This window comes from Cibotium barometz, chromosome 47, assembly GCF_041138505.1.
Source record: "Cibotium barometz isolate CiBa-2024 chromosome 47, ASM4113850v1, whole genome shotgun sequence".
Lineage (NCBI taxonomy): Eukaryota > Viridiplantae > Streptophyta > Polypodiopsida > Cyatheales > Cibotiaceae > Cibotium > Cibotium barometz.
In genome coordinates this window covers 22,458,073-22,470,494 of record NC_141092.1, presented here as the reverse complement: position 1 = coordinate 22,470,494, position 12,422 = coordinate 22,458,073, and positions in this window count along the sequence as shown.

Below are 12,422 nucleotides of genomic sequence, written 5' to 3'. Positions count from 1 at the left end.
CTAACCGCCCGATCACCTAACCATCCCACTCTACGGTGGTTGTGGCACTCCGATCGCTAGGCATCTCACCCCTAAACCCCACTAGCTCCCATCGGCCATGCTCCGAGGCCCAAACTCCACTAGTGGTTAAGCCATAAAGAGTGTGATTTTTTACGAGCTTCTCCATGTGAGTTTTTTTCCAATTTTTGCGAGCTTTTTTTCAACTCTCAAGACCATCACACCAAGTTTAGAGCATCAACATCTACACCATAGTAACAATATATTTACTTATCACTCAAGACGTTTACACATAACCTACATTATTTGAGCGGCTACACTATTTAAAAGAAAAAGGGGACTCTAAGGGGCTTAAATACATAGATTAGATTCAAAACTTTTTTTGACTGTAAAATTTGGTACTTGTGACATCAAATATGATCTTGAAAGGCCCAAAATGGTAGGATTGACTATAAACATGCTTATGTTTCGACCACTTTCTTTGGTTGACATCAGTGTGGTCACTTTAGTGGGCTGTATTTACCTTCTTTAAGTTCACCCATGTGTGGATATTTCCATTCTTCTTTGATGCTATGACCATTGGTGAAGCCTAATCTATGTGCTTGATCTCATATATGAAACCTACAGATTTGAGTCTATCGATAGTCTTGGAATAGGTTTCATTACATGTGTGGATATTTCCATTCTTCTTTGATGCTATGACCATTGGTGAAGCCTAATCTATGTGCTTGATCTCATATATGAAACCTACAGAAATGAGTCTATCGATAGTCTTGGAATAGGTTTCATTACATGTGTACAGCTTTTATTTAAGTGGCCTTGCACCGTTTGGATCATATGGTCACGTTGGCTTTATTTTGTCTTCTCCATCCAGACTTGGAAGCTTCTTGGAGTTGACTCAGGCTGAATTAACAGAATTCTCCTTCGCCGAGGTTTCAGAAATCTCTAAATCTATTTTTAAGACATCACAATGTGTTGGTCCCTCTAGTTTGAGGAAAAGTCCTCTTCTGTAGCTCTCAAGGCTTTGACATAGTGTAAATAATGATCTTCATTCTTAAGACTAAGTGGATCTCTCATTCTGTTATACGTAAGTTCTTTTAGCTTCTTTAGCTTCCCTACATTCACTCAAGGAACACATGGAGGAGGCATGGTGTTCTTCTGACACCTTCTCATCCTCTTCATCATCATCTACCAATTATCAGGAGTAGCACGACTGGAAGCTTGTACTGAAACCTTTTATGGAGTGGTACAATGTTGCATTTCTCACAGGAGTTGTTTCTTTCTAGGTTTTAATCAGTTCAACTCCTTCTAGTTCTGTGAGCATGATGGATATGGTTCTGATAGGAATAATGTCATTACCATCTTTTTCATAGAACTAGGTTCTTGGCATGTGTCTATAGTGGCCAATAGGTGCATCTAGATTTCCTTCTCTTCACAGTTTAATAGTAAAGCAATTGATATTTCCTCATCTTGCCCATATCTCTTACAGCTATGGCCATTTATTTGACATAGATTTAAGATCTTTGTGAGCACACCGTTGTATTGGACCCTAAGTTGATATGGACATTATCCTACATTGGGGCTTGTTTGCATGAAAGTGCATGGTTTTTCAGCTATTGGGGCTTGTTCGTGCACACTTGTGCATTATTAGTCCTTGTTCTTATGCCTTGAGCACTTTCAATGGTATTTACATGCGATCATGGGCTACTATTTCTAACCTTCATTTGATTGCCATGGTGTGATCTCACATCGTGATTGCCATCACTTTGACCCCATTTTAGATTTAGATCGTGGGAGGCCTGTTCATGGCCTATTATCATGGCTTTATGCTTGATATCTCGAGTTGCCATTTGGTGTCTTTGGATACATACCTTCTTTTGCACATTTAGACATACATTTGGCACTTTGAGGCTTAGACCTCTAGACCCTCCTTCGCTAATTTTATGTTATGATGAGGTGGTATACTCATGCCACGGGTGGATGTTCGAGCTCGAGGGTTTGATGCCTAGCCACTTGTAACATTTGTTCAATGAGGTGGATGTACGTGCTAGATGGTCTAGGTGCTATGCCCACGACGACTTCATTGACTCATTGCTTGGTTGACTCGATATAAATGGTTTAGCATTGTTCACATGGAGAGGAGTCTTCTTTTGGTGACTTATATGACTGTCCTACACTCTTGATCCACCATGATTATGTTTTTATGGTATAGACTACATCGACACACATCTAAATGATGTACTGTACACATACATATGATGATGTATCACACATATGATGATATTAATGTATCACACACATGTGCACATAATGATAGTGATACATATGGACATGATGACATGGACACATGCACGTATGATGATGATGCATGTGATAGTGATGTGTAAACTAGATCATGTGGGCATGATCTCGAGGATGGGGATGGCATCGAGCATTATGAGTGTTGATACACCTAGGCCTACCTACCTTCTTGGGGATCATAGTGATGTATTCAATGATCATGTGGACTAGCATTTGCATCCATTACATCCATTAGAACTCACGAGGTTAGTGATACTTTACATGTGGAGTCACAGGATACCTAGAGCATAGGCTTGAGTTTCTTGTGTGTTAGATTAACATTGCTAACTTTACTAACACCACTAATTGCTAGAAGGCACCCACTCACTCCCGTTGCACCCAACCCACTGATCCTACTATTGGGTGCCCAAGAACTATCTCTCTCACCGCATCCCTACTCAACATCTTACCTCTCTCACCCTTATCCTCGAGCGGCTCCCTCACACAAACCACCAAGGCTTCACAAAGAGCCGCCGGCCTTGCCCAAACCTCATTGGACAAGGAGTTAGTACAAAACTCGTAATGGGGTGCCAACCATGTACTCTTTAGGGTATAAAACTTGTTCACAAGTTGCCATAACCCAAAAAAAAAAGCCTCTACCCATACCCCTATGACTATGACTCCTCCAAAAACCCTTGCCGCCCTCAGAGACCTCCAAAGGCTTGTCTAGTCGCACGTCTACTACGCATATAAAGCACTTCGCTGTCGAGACCTCCCACCTTATACCCCATACGGGCTCTTAGTCCTCTGCCACCACTGCTGCTACATCCAAATGCAAGTCATCACTACCACCAGAATCATACAGTTCAACATCTCCCATGTGACCTTCCCATATGACATATCTATCCACGAGGCATGAGAAGCCCATGAGTTCTTCTTCTCCAAATGGCCGGCCCACGACCCTAATGTGAATGATGATGATGGGGACAACACCAAAATGAGCACTCAACGTGACCTGATCCCTCTTGCCTCCCAATCCCCTCCTCATCACCCTCTGCCCCCACCACATCACCACTCCCATTCGAGCCCAAGCTCTCAACCCCCACCCCACCCCACCCACCCTGCACCGGTGCCCACCACCACTCCCTCAAACCTCCCACCCTCTACACTAACATCCTCTCAGGTACCAGTTTTCCTCCTTCCTCCTCGTCAACCACCACCTTACCCCTTTTTCCCTCTCCTTCTACAACACCCCCTCATGTTCCCTCCCCACCCCCCTAACCCACTCCACCATCAACCCCTTCATCTCTCAATCTGGGATTGGAACTGCTTGTACCTCCTAAGGATCTACCCTCTTCATCAACATGTCCACCTCCTTTCTTCGATGCCTCCCTCTTTCCCTCCTCGTAAGATGCCTCCCTCTTTCCCTCCTCGTAAGATGCTCCACCTTCACCACATCTTCCACCCAACCTCCCTTCACCCACAACACTGGAGGAAGGCAAGATCCCCCCAATAACATAAAGAGGTGGATCCACCCCTCAACCCACTCAATTGGCGCGACCCCTTGGATCGTATGAAGTTCAAGTAAGCCATCTAAATCTTGCTCAGGGCAGACAAATCTAACAGGAACCCATCACACCAGGCTCACAGACTGCCTGGACATCCATGTTCTCCAACCCTACCTCGAAGTTAAACACGACGCTTATGCCTAGAAGCACGAAAACCCACACCAACAATGTGGCGGGTACAAACGGGCCCAATTAGACGCTTGGCCCATCACATTCAATCTCAAGGGCGAGTAGCGAGTATGGTGACGCCCCTTCCGTAGACGCTAGGCCTAGGACCTGTTCCGCATAGAGCAAAAGGAGAAAAGTTGCAGTTCAACTTCCCATGGTTCGCCCCACCTATGTCCCAGAGCCCATGCATAGAGGCCAGCATGACACGAAGATGAATGCCTTCATCACCAGATACGATCATGTTCCCAATTCAGCAATCGTGTCAACCGTCATATTTTTTAACCTCATCCTCACACTTCTGGAAGCCTTTCCACGGTGGGAACACTACCAGGAGGGACCTCAAGGCCTCTCCTTCAACCTCAACAAAGGACCCACCTCGAAGCAGCTCTTCAGATACTATACGAGCACATCTAATGGATGCCCACCTAGCGTCTCCAGACCTTTGAAGATATGATGGAGAAGGCCTTTTAGATGAGCTACAAGGCCTTTCACATATCCCCTGCATATTCAAAATTACAGTACGACTTCGTCTGGACCTACTCCATCTACTACGTTGATTCCATTCGCCAACTCTAAGGACGGACTTGAATTAGGGAGGGGGTATGTTAACCACACTTCATGTAACTTATTTTTATATAACTGCGCTAAGTGCTTCATGTAAAAGATATATGGGACGACCGAGCTTATGACTTGTGTAATGCCGGCCATGAGAATGAGCCTAGGTGTACATCGAGCTAGAAGAATCAATTTTGGGCCCCCAATCATAGAACGGGCGGCCGATCAGTGTAAAAACAGAGCTCATGTATATAAGTGACTTATGAAATATGAAAAGGAAAAATCTCATTATCGCAATTGAGTTTCCCTCTCTCTCTCTCTCTCTCACTCGCTTGTGGCTATGGTGGTGTATGCATAAAGGTGAGGTTCTCATTTGCTTGCCTCTTCTCCTTCTTCTTCTTCTTCTTCTCTCTCTCTCTCTCTCTCTCTCTCTCTTCCACTCTTCTTACACACATGAAGGCATCGAGTAGGAGTTGAGCTCACCATAACTCCTTCTCTCTTTGCTCCTCACCTAGCTTTTGGAAGCTCCACTTGAGTGACACAAGTGGTGGTGGACTGAGCCCCTAGCGGCCTCACATTAGGGAGGCAACCCTCATTAGGGTTGGCTAATTGCTAGTTCCCAAACCAACCCTCATTAGGGTTGGCTAATTGCTAGTTCCCGAACCAACCCTTGCATAGTCTTCTTTTTCTTCTCCTCACTCTCTTTTGTGCAAGGAAGCATGCTCATTTTGGTGTACACTAAATAGAATCTTTGAATATTGTGGGCCACCCTGGGCCATGCTGGAACAAAAGGGAACACACACACACTCCCTCTCTCTTCTTACACTCTCCCACACATAGAAGCGCTCTCTCTCTCTCTCTCTTTCAATCTCTCTCTCTTGTCCTTGGGGCTAGCACTAACTGGAAAGTGTCATGTGGAAGGCAAGGCAAGAACATCCCCATACCAATTTGGTGTGGCATCAACTTTGAAAAGGACACTATTAGGAAGGTCATCATCAATACCTATTTAGTAGGCTCCCCCCAGTGTCGATGTAAGAGAGGTATGTGAGAGAGGTGGTCCGCCTATGACATGATGTTTACTCGAGCAAAGGAGGATCTCAAAGTTGAATTCTTGGAAAAGAGCAGCAACTGCTAGACATGACCTGCCACCTGGGGTTTATTGAGAGGATACTTGTTGAGAGCATGGTGGTCCGAGATGATGATGAAGTGGGAGCCCAAGAGATAGTGTCAAAACTTTTAGTAAGCATAAAATATAGCCAAGCATTCCCGCTCAGTTGTGGTGTAGTCTTGTTTAGTGGGTGTGAGGAGGCGGCTGGCATAGTAGATTGGTTTGTCCATCTTATATTCCACACTAGGCTGAGTAAGGACCATGCCCACAACAATGAGGCTTGCATCTGTATGGACATGGAAGATAGTCATCCATTCAGGTGGGATGAGAATGAGAGCTTTGGTGAGGTACTTTTTAAGGTAGGAGAAGGCGGTAGAGGTTGGGTTAGACTAGTGGAAGATTGTGGATGGCTTGACTAGGCAAGTTAGTGGAGGGGCCACATTGGCATACATGTCGATGATAGCTAGTGTGTCCAACAAAAATTGGGTTCCTTTGGGGGTGATTAGAGGAGGAAGGCAAAGGATTGCAATGATTTTATCAAGGTTGGGAGCCAAGCCTTGGAAGAGATGATGTGACCTAGGAGGGTGCCTTGGACTTCTAAGAAATGACACTTAAAGGGATTGAGACATAGTTGAGAGGAGCGACACTTAGCAAAAACTAGAGGTAACTGAGAGAGATGTTTTGGAAAGGCCTATGGCCTAGAGACAAGGTGAGTGCTTGTGAAATTAGAAAAATTATCAATGAAAGTATGGAGAAAGCTGAGGAGGTACTCCCTAAAGATATTGGTGAGATGAGCCGTTGGAAGGTGGCCGGAGTGTTACACAATCTAAAGGGCATCTTGTTGTAGACGTAGGTACCCCATTGTGTGATGAAAGTTGTCTCGGCACGATCATCTAGGTGCATGGTGACTTGGTTGTATCAATTAAATCCATCCATAAAGTTATACAGGGCATGCCCGACAACATCCTCTAAAACTTGATCCATGAACGGGAGGGAAAATCCATCCTTGATGCTTTGTTGAGAGATCGGAAGTCTGCACAGACACAAATCTTGTTGGTACTCTTTTGGGGAGAGATGACCATGGGGAAAAGCCATTCGGAGTGTTCCATTGGGGAGATGATTTGGACATCCTCCATCTTTTCCAGCTCCACATTGATAGCCTCTATATACTTTAGGTTGAGCTTGTAGGCCTGCCCATAAATGGGTCGAGTTCCCTGCTCCTAGAGAGGTATGGTGTGAACACCAATGTCAGCTAGAACACCTTCTAAGTCCTTGTATGTCTAGGCAAAAACATCACTTGGTCAAGGAAGGTCGGGTGATCCCACAGCCAAGAGGCTAACAAGATGGGATGAGGCTCCTCTAAAGTGCTGAGATTGAATTCTTTGATGGGATCTTGGCAAGATGGAAGGTTAAGTGGATCCCTTGTCTTAGTTGCTTTGGAGAGGAGAGTGGGGTTGGTGGGGGCCGATTGGTGGTAAATTAGGAATGTGCCATAGTGGTCTTCTGTCCAAGACTTAGGATACTCCCCACTTAAAAAGTTATTGTTTCCATAGACACTTGTTATAGGGTTATCGAGTTTGTGGTTGGGGGCTTGTTAGCCTTGTGGGAGAGTGATTGACCATCTTGTGCCCTTTGTGTGACCTCTGATGGGTTCTCCCAGCCAAACAGCCTCATAGTGCTCGGAGTAAGGGTTAGTGGAGTTGCTTGGTACCTTCGTGATGTCCACCATGTAGGATGTCACACCTTCTACCACTTGGAGCCAGTCAAGGAGTTCCAACTCATCACCATGGGGAGAACAAGGCCTTCTTCTAGCATAGGCCAACAAGAGGTGGGCTTTGGAGAGTTGAGGGATGAAGTGGGGGCCACTATGGCACCACGGATCCCTTGGTCCAGACCTTTCAAATTTAGCTCGTGGACCATGCTCTTGAGGAATCCAAAATCAGTCAGAACCCAAATTATGCAGAATACCTGTACTTCGAAGCCATGGTCAACTAATGAGTAAGGAGTACTCCCCTTTGACTTTAGGAAGCCGGATCATTACAAAGTCCAAGAGGAATGGAATCCCCTGGATAACTACAATGACACCTTCTGCTAGGCCGATGGGGGTAACCTCCCATTGGTCGGTAATCCGAACACAGAAGCTGGCTGGTTGTGTTACCTTGAGACTTACTACATGGAGTGTGAACTTTGGCATAAGCTTTAACCCAAAGGAACCCAAGAATTGCCCCAAAAAGTGGGGTACCATGAATCTGCACAGAGAGGCGGGGCCCTGGTAGTTGGTAAGGGACTGGTATGGTTGATACCCATGCAATTGGTAACACTTGAAGGGAGTGAAAACCCACCATACTACCCACCACTAGAATTGGGTGGCGTGCCATTGAGTGGCTCCAGTAGTGCATTGAGACATTGTTGAACACTAGGGCTAATTTGGAGAAGATCAAAGAGGTTCACTATCATTGTATTTTCCTTGAGTAGATCCTCAACAGAGAAAGGTGCAAGCTATGGTTTGGAATGTGAGAGGGAGGGGGTACGTGGTTTGGTAATGGCCATATTCCTTACATTTGGTAGAGGATGGGGTGATTGTGGGGTTGGGAGGACGAGTAGGATAGTTTATGGGGGCTGCTGCCATGTTGGTTGGTGTAGGAGGATTAGGAATAAGTGGTGGAAAGTAGGTCACCTGAGGAGTGGATTGGCAAGGGGGAGGTGTAGCAACGTGGAAGGTTTGTGGAACAATAAAGGCAGCTCTAGCATAATGGGCTAGGTTGGGGGTTGTCGAGGTGGGGTAAGGAGTTTTTTGCCGATAAAGTTGACAGAACCCCTCGAGGTAGTAGCAATCTTTACCTTCATGTCCTCCTTTTTCACAAAAGGATGTCTCCTTTTTCATAAAAGGAGCAATACCTCCTTTTTGGGCATTCTTGGATGGTGACTGACATACAGCACACCATAGGCCCTTCTTGGCTTCTTGTTGAGTCTTTAATTCTTCAATCTCTCTTTTGAGTTGGAGTAGGGTACTTTCCTTGCTCGGAGTAGGGTACTCGCGTCCAACTCCCATTTTAGCTAAGCTACTAGGTCATCCAGTGGTGTCATCGTTGGATGTACAATCCTCAAACATAAGTCATGCATTTTCAAGTTGAGAGGCTAACTCCTTGAATTCTAACAATGTAGTTGGTGGGGGCTGACTCTCCCGAATTTTCTATTGGGTGGACATGGGTAAGGCATATGTCACCCATTGACGCATCATGAAGTCGCCAGGGTAAGTCGGTAACTAGGCCACCATCACTATGCTCCGTGTCATAAGTTCGGACACCCTCTCCCCTAGTAGCAATCATAGCCCCCCGAGCTCTTGGAGAATGTGGTCCTCCTATTTACCAGGATGGAAGATGCGGAGGAAGGTGTTCTCCAAAGTGGTTCAGTATGCAAAGTGGTCGGTTGGAATTCGACTAAACCACTTATGTGCAGAGCCTTGGAGAGTGAACAAATAGAGTACCGAGAAGGCATCCTCCTGATCAAGGCCCCGACTCTTATATATGGAGATGAACCATCGGATGTGATTATCCACATCCTCAATGGATGATCCACATCCTCAATGGATGATCCTTTGAAGGTTGGAAGCTTGACATTGATTTAACCTAGCACTGTGGGAAAGGGGTTCTCTACGAGGAGGATTGGCTTGGCCTCTGTCTCATTGTTACCAAGAGTCAGATTACCAAGGTTAACTACCATAGGGAGATGTGGAAGAGGGTCCCTAGGTGGTACACAATTGAACCTCTTTCAATTGTAGCAGCATATTGAGAGAGGACTTTTGGATGGGTAGATGATCAGACTACCACAGGAGCATGTATTGGGCATACATAGAGGACGCAATGCAAAGATAAGGTGAGCTAACAGGACTCCCAGTTTCAAGAGTCTCACCAAGTGTGACAAATTTTAGTGTACCTATAGCAGGGTTGGTTGCCCAGCACACTAAGTGGTGGCTCTTCTTTTTGTACAGTATGTCTGGAGTCCTTGAGGCTCATAGTGCGACACGATAGACACTATCGAGCGGAACACAACACAAGTGACAAGATTGTAAGAGACAAGATTACAAAAGGAACAAGAACACTTGCACTACTCCAAGAACACTATTACATGTCCTTCATTGTACCGTGCACACTCAGAGAGGACGACACACAGCTCAAGTTGATGACAAGTGGCTGCAGAACACCTAGGCTAAGGCTACCAAGTGGTATCAAGGATGTCCTTCAGGATGAGTCGAGGGACCATATAAGCAGTCCAACGCGACGGGTTGTTAGTGGAGTAGGTGGCATCTCCTATCTTTGGTAGATGCCCTGAGGTGGCAACCTTTGGAAGAATCTCCTATTAGATGCCCATTGGAGTGTCAGTCGGTGCCTTCAATGCCAGTGCGTGCAATGCTCTTTGTGTCTGTTGTGGTGCGCCTCAGCTTCTAATAATCCCCGAATGCTGTGGGGTGGCTCTAGGTTGACCCATTGTGACGGTGTGATGGTGTGATGGTGTTATGCTGTTACGGTGTATGGCGATGTGACACATTATGACGGTCCGTCCAGTGTGGGCAACCCTTGGTGGCTATAGGTACATATTGTATGACAATAATATTTTCCAAGGACATGGGTAGGTGTACTCGTACGTGTCTTTATAGCTGTAATAATTGGTCCGTACTATATTAGGTATACCTATCTCATAACTCACGCATGAAGGCTTATGCCTCACGTCTAAAAGCTCACATGTCCACATTCACATCTATAGGCTCATGTGTCTAGGTTCATGACTCGTGTTTGGAGGCTCACATGTCCATATTCACATCCTTTTGTGCGAGATTGTGAGCTCACATCCCCTACTTGGAGAGGTGCTTTGTCCTCGTTTCTAATGGTTTTTGTGATTTTTTAGACTTGATGAGGTGAAATTAAGGATGCTAATCCTAGTTAATGGTTGTAATGCAACTAATTAAGTGGTTTTTGATTGTTTTTAGATGATTTTGCATGCATATACTCTATTGGTTCACAGCGATGCATGAACATGATTTTGCATGCTTATACTCTATTGGTTCACACAGCGATGCATGAACAAATTATGAAATGCATGAACACAAAATTGATAATTCCACTCTAATGGAGCTCGATGCTCATATTTTTGAAGTAGATTACACTCCTAATCACAATTGCTAAGCTAATTGTTAGAGCAAAGTAATGAAGTCTAAGCCTCTTAGGCTCTAATTAGAGTGCAGTTCATTAAAAAATTAGACTTTTGTCCTACCAATAGATGAACATAGAGTGCCCTAATGTAAAATATACTTTAAAAGGAATTCAAAATCAATAACCAAACACACCCAATGCTCTAAAACTATATTTTTTTCAGAGTGTAACCTCCTAATTAACACCGAGCAATATTGGGTGATCCTAATAGCTTGAAATGGACAAAAAAATAGAGCAAGCCCTAGGCTTGTCCTCAGTAGTAAGGCACCAAATATATTCAAGTCAAGAACTTTCCCTTTTCCCTTAGCCTTACCAAAGCATGTGTCATTGGGTCTTGCCTTAATCTGTGACTTGCATTCCCACCCCTATGAACGATCACTTAACACCACAGGGACACATTTGAAAAACCTTTACTCATTTCATTGACTTGTACTATAATGTTTCTTAAAGTGTGGGAGTGCTAGCTACAAGCTTCAAAGTCCTTCTAAAGCTAGATTGCTAGTATGGTGTGGCGAGAAAATTGGAATGTTAATCAACCCTAACAAGTACATGAACTCGCTTCTGTGTCTAATAGAGACTTTGGGACCTTCACATTATCTTTTATGTTTGATTTTTGAACTTTAAGTATTGGACATGTGGGTAGAAGGAATAAGCAATGATTATATATATATATATATATATATATATATATATATATATATATAAAGTTATCCAAGATGGCATAAGGTATGCCCATAAAATGTGCCTAGACTCATATATTACAGTATCCATAATAGAGATTCAAAGAAAATAGTGAAAACCAAGGTTTAAATGGATCAAGGGTTTAGGATAACATGTGAAGTACCCTTATAGAAGCTAACAATTCTACATTTTAAAGAACTTTTTATGTGCTTAAGCTTACATTGTGAACTATTTTCTTTCTTCCCCTCCCCATTCTTGTTGATTCTATTGTGCTCTTTATAGTATGTGCTTTTATGATTTTGGAGGTATCATTGAGCTCTTCCTTTTGAAGGTTTTATGAGAAATTGAACTTTTCATTACCAATAAATTGAATGTTAGTGTTATGTTGAAAAATATACATTGAGCATTCTCTTTTGGTTTCTATTCTTTGAAGTCCTCCTTTGTTGGTTTCATGAGGGATTGCATCACTATGGGATTGAGAGCCATTCTTATGTTGGAAAACATTTTCTTGCTTAAAACCTATGGGAATGGGGATTAGGCAATGGGAAGTATTTGTTGTGAGATTAGCATACGGAATGAATGGAATGGGGATACGATAGGATTGAGTAGTGGGAATGTAGACACGAGAAATGCTTTATTTTATTCACCATTGTGATGCAAATAATGGGAATATATAGGCAAATGGTTGAGGATCTTTGTTTATGATTAATATTATTTGGTTGTGTAGGGAGGGTGGGGAGGGTGGCAAGCTTTAAGTGTAAATATATGTTGCACCGTGCAAAGGTAGTAGTTTTTTTGGTTGGAAGTTTCCATGAAAGTTCTAAGAGATTGTTACCATATCCATTTACATGCTAA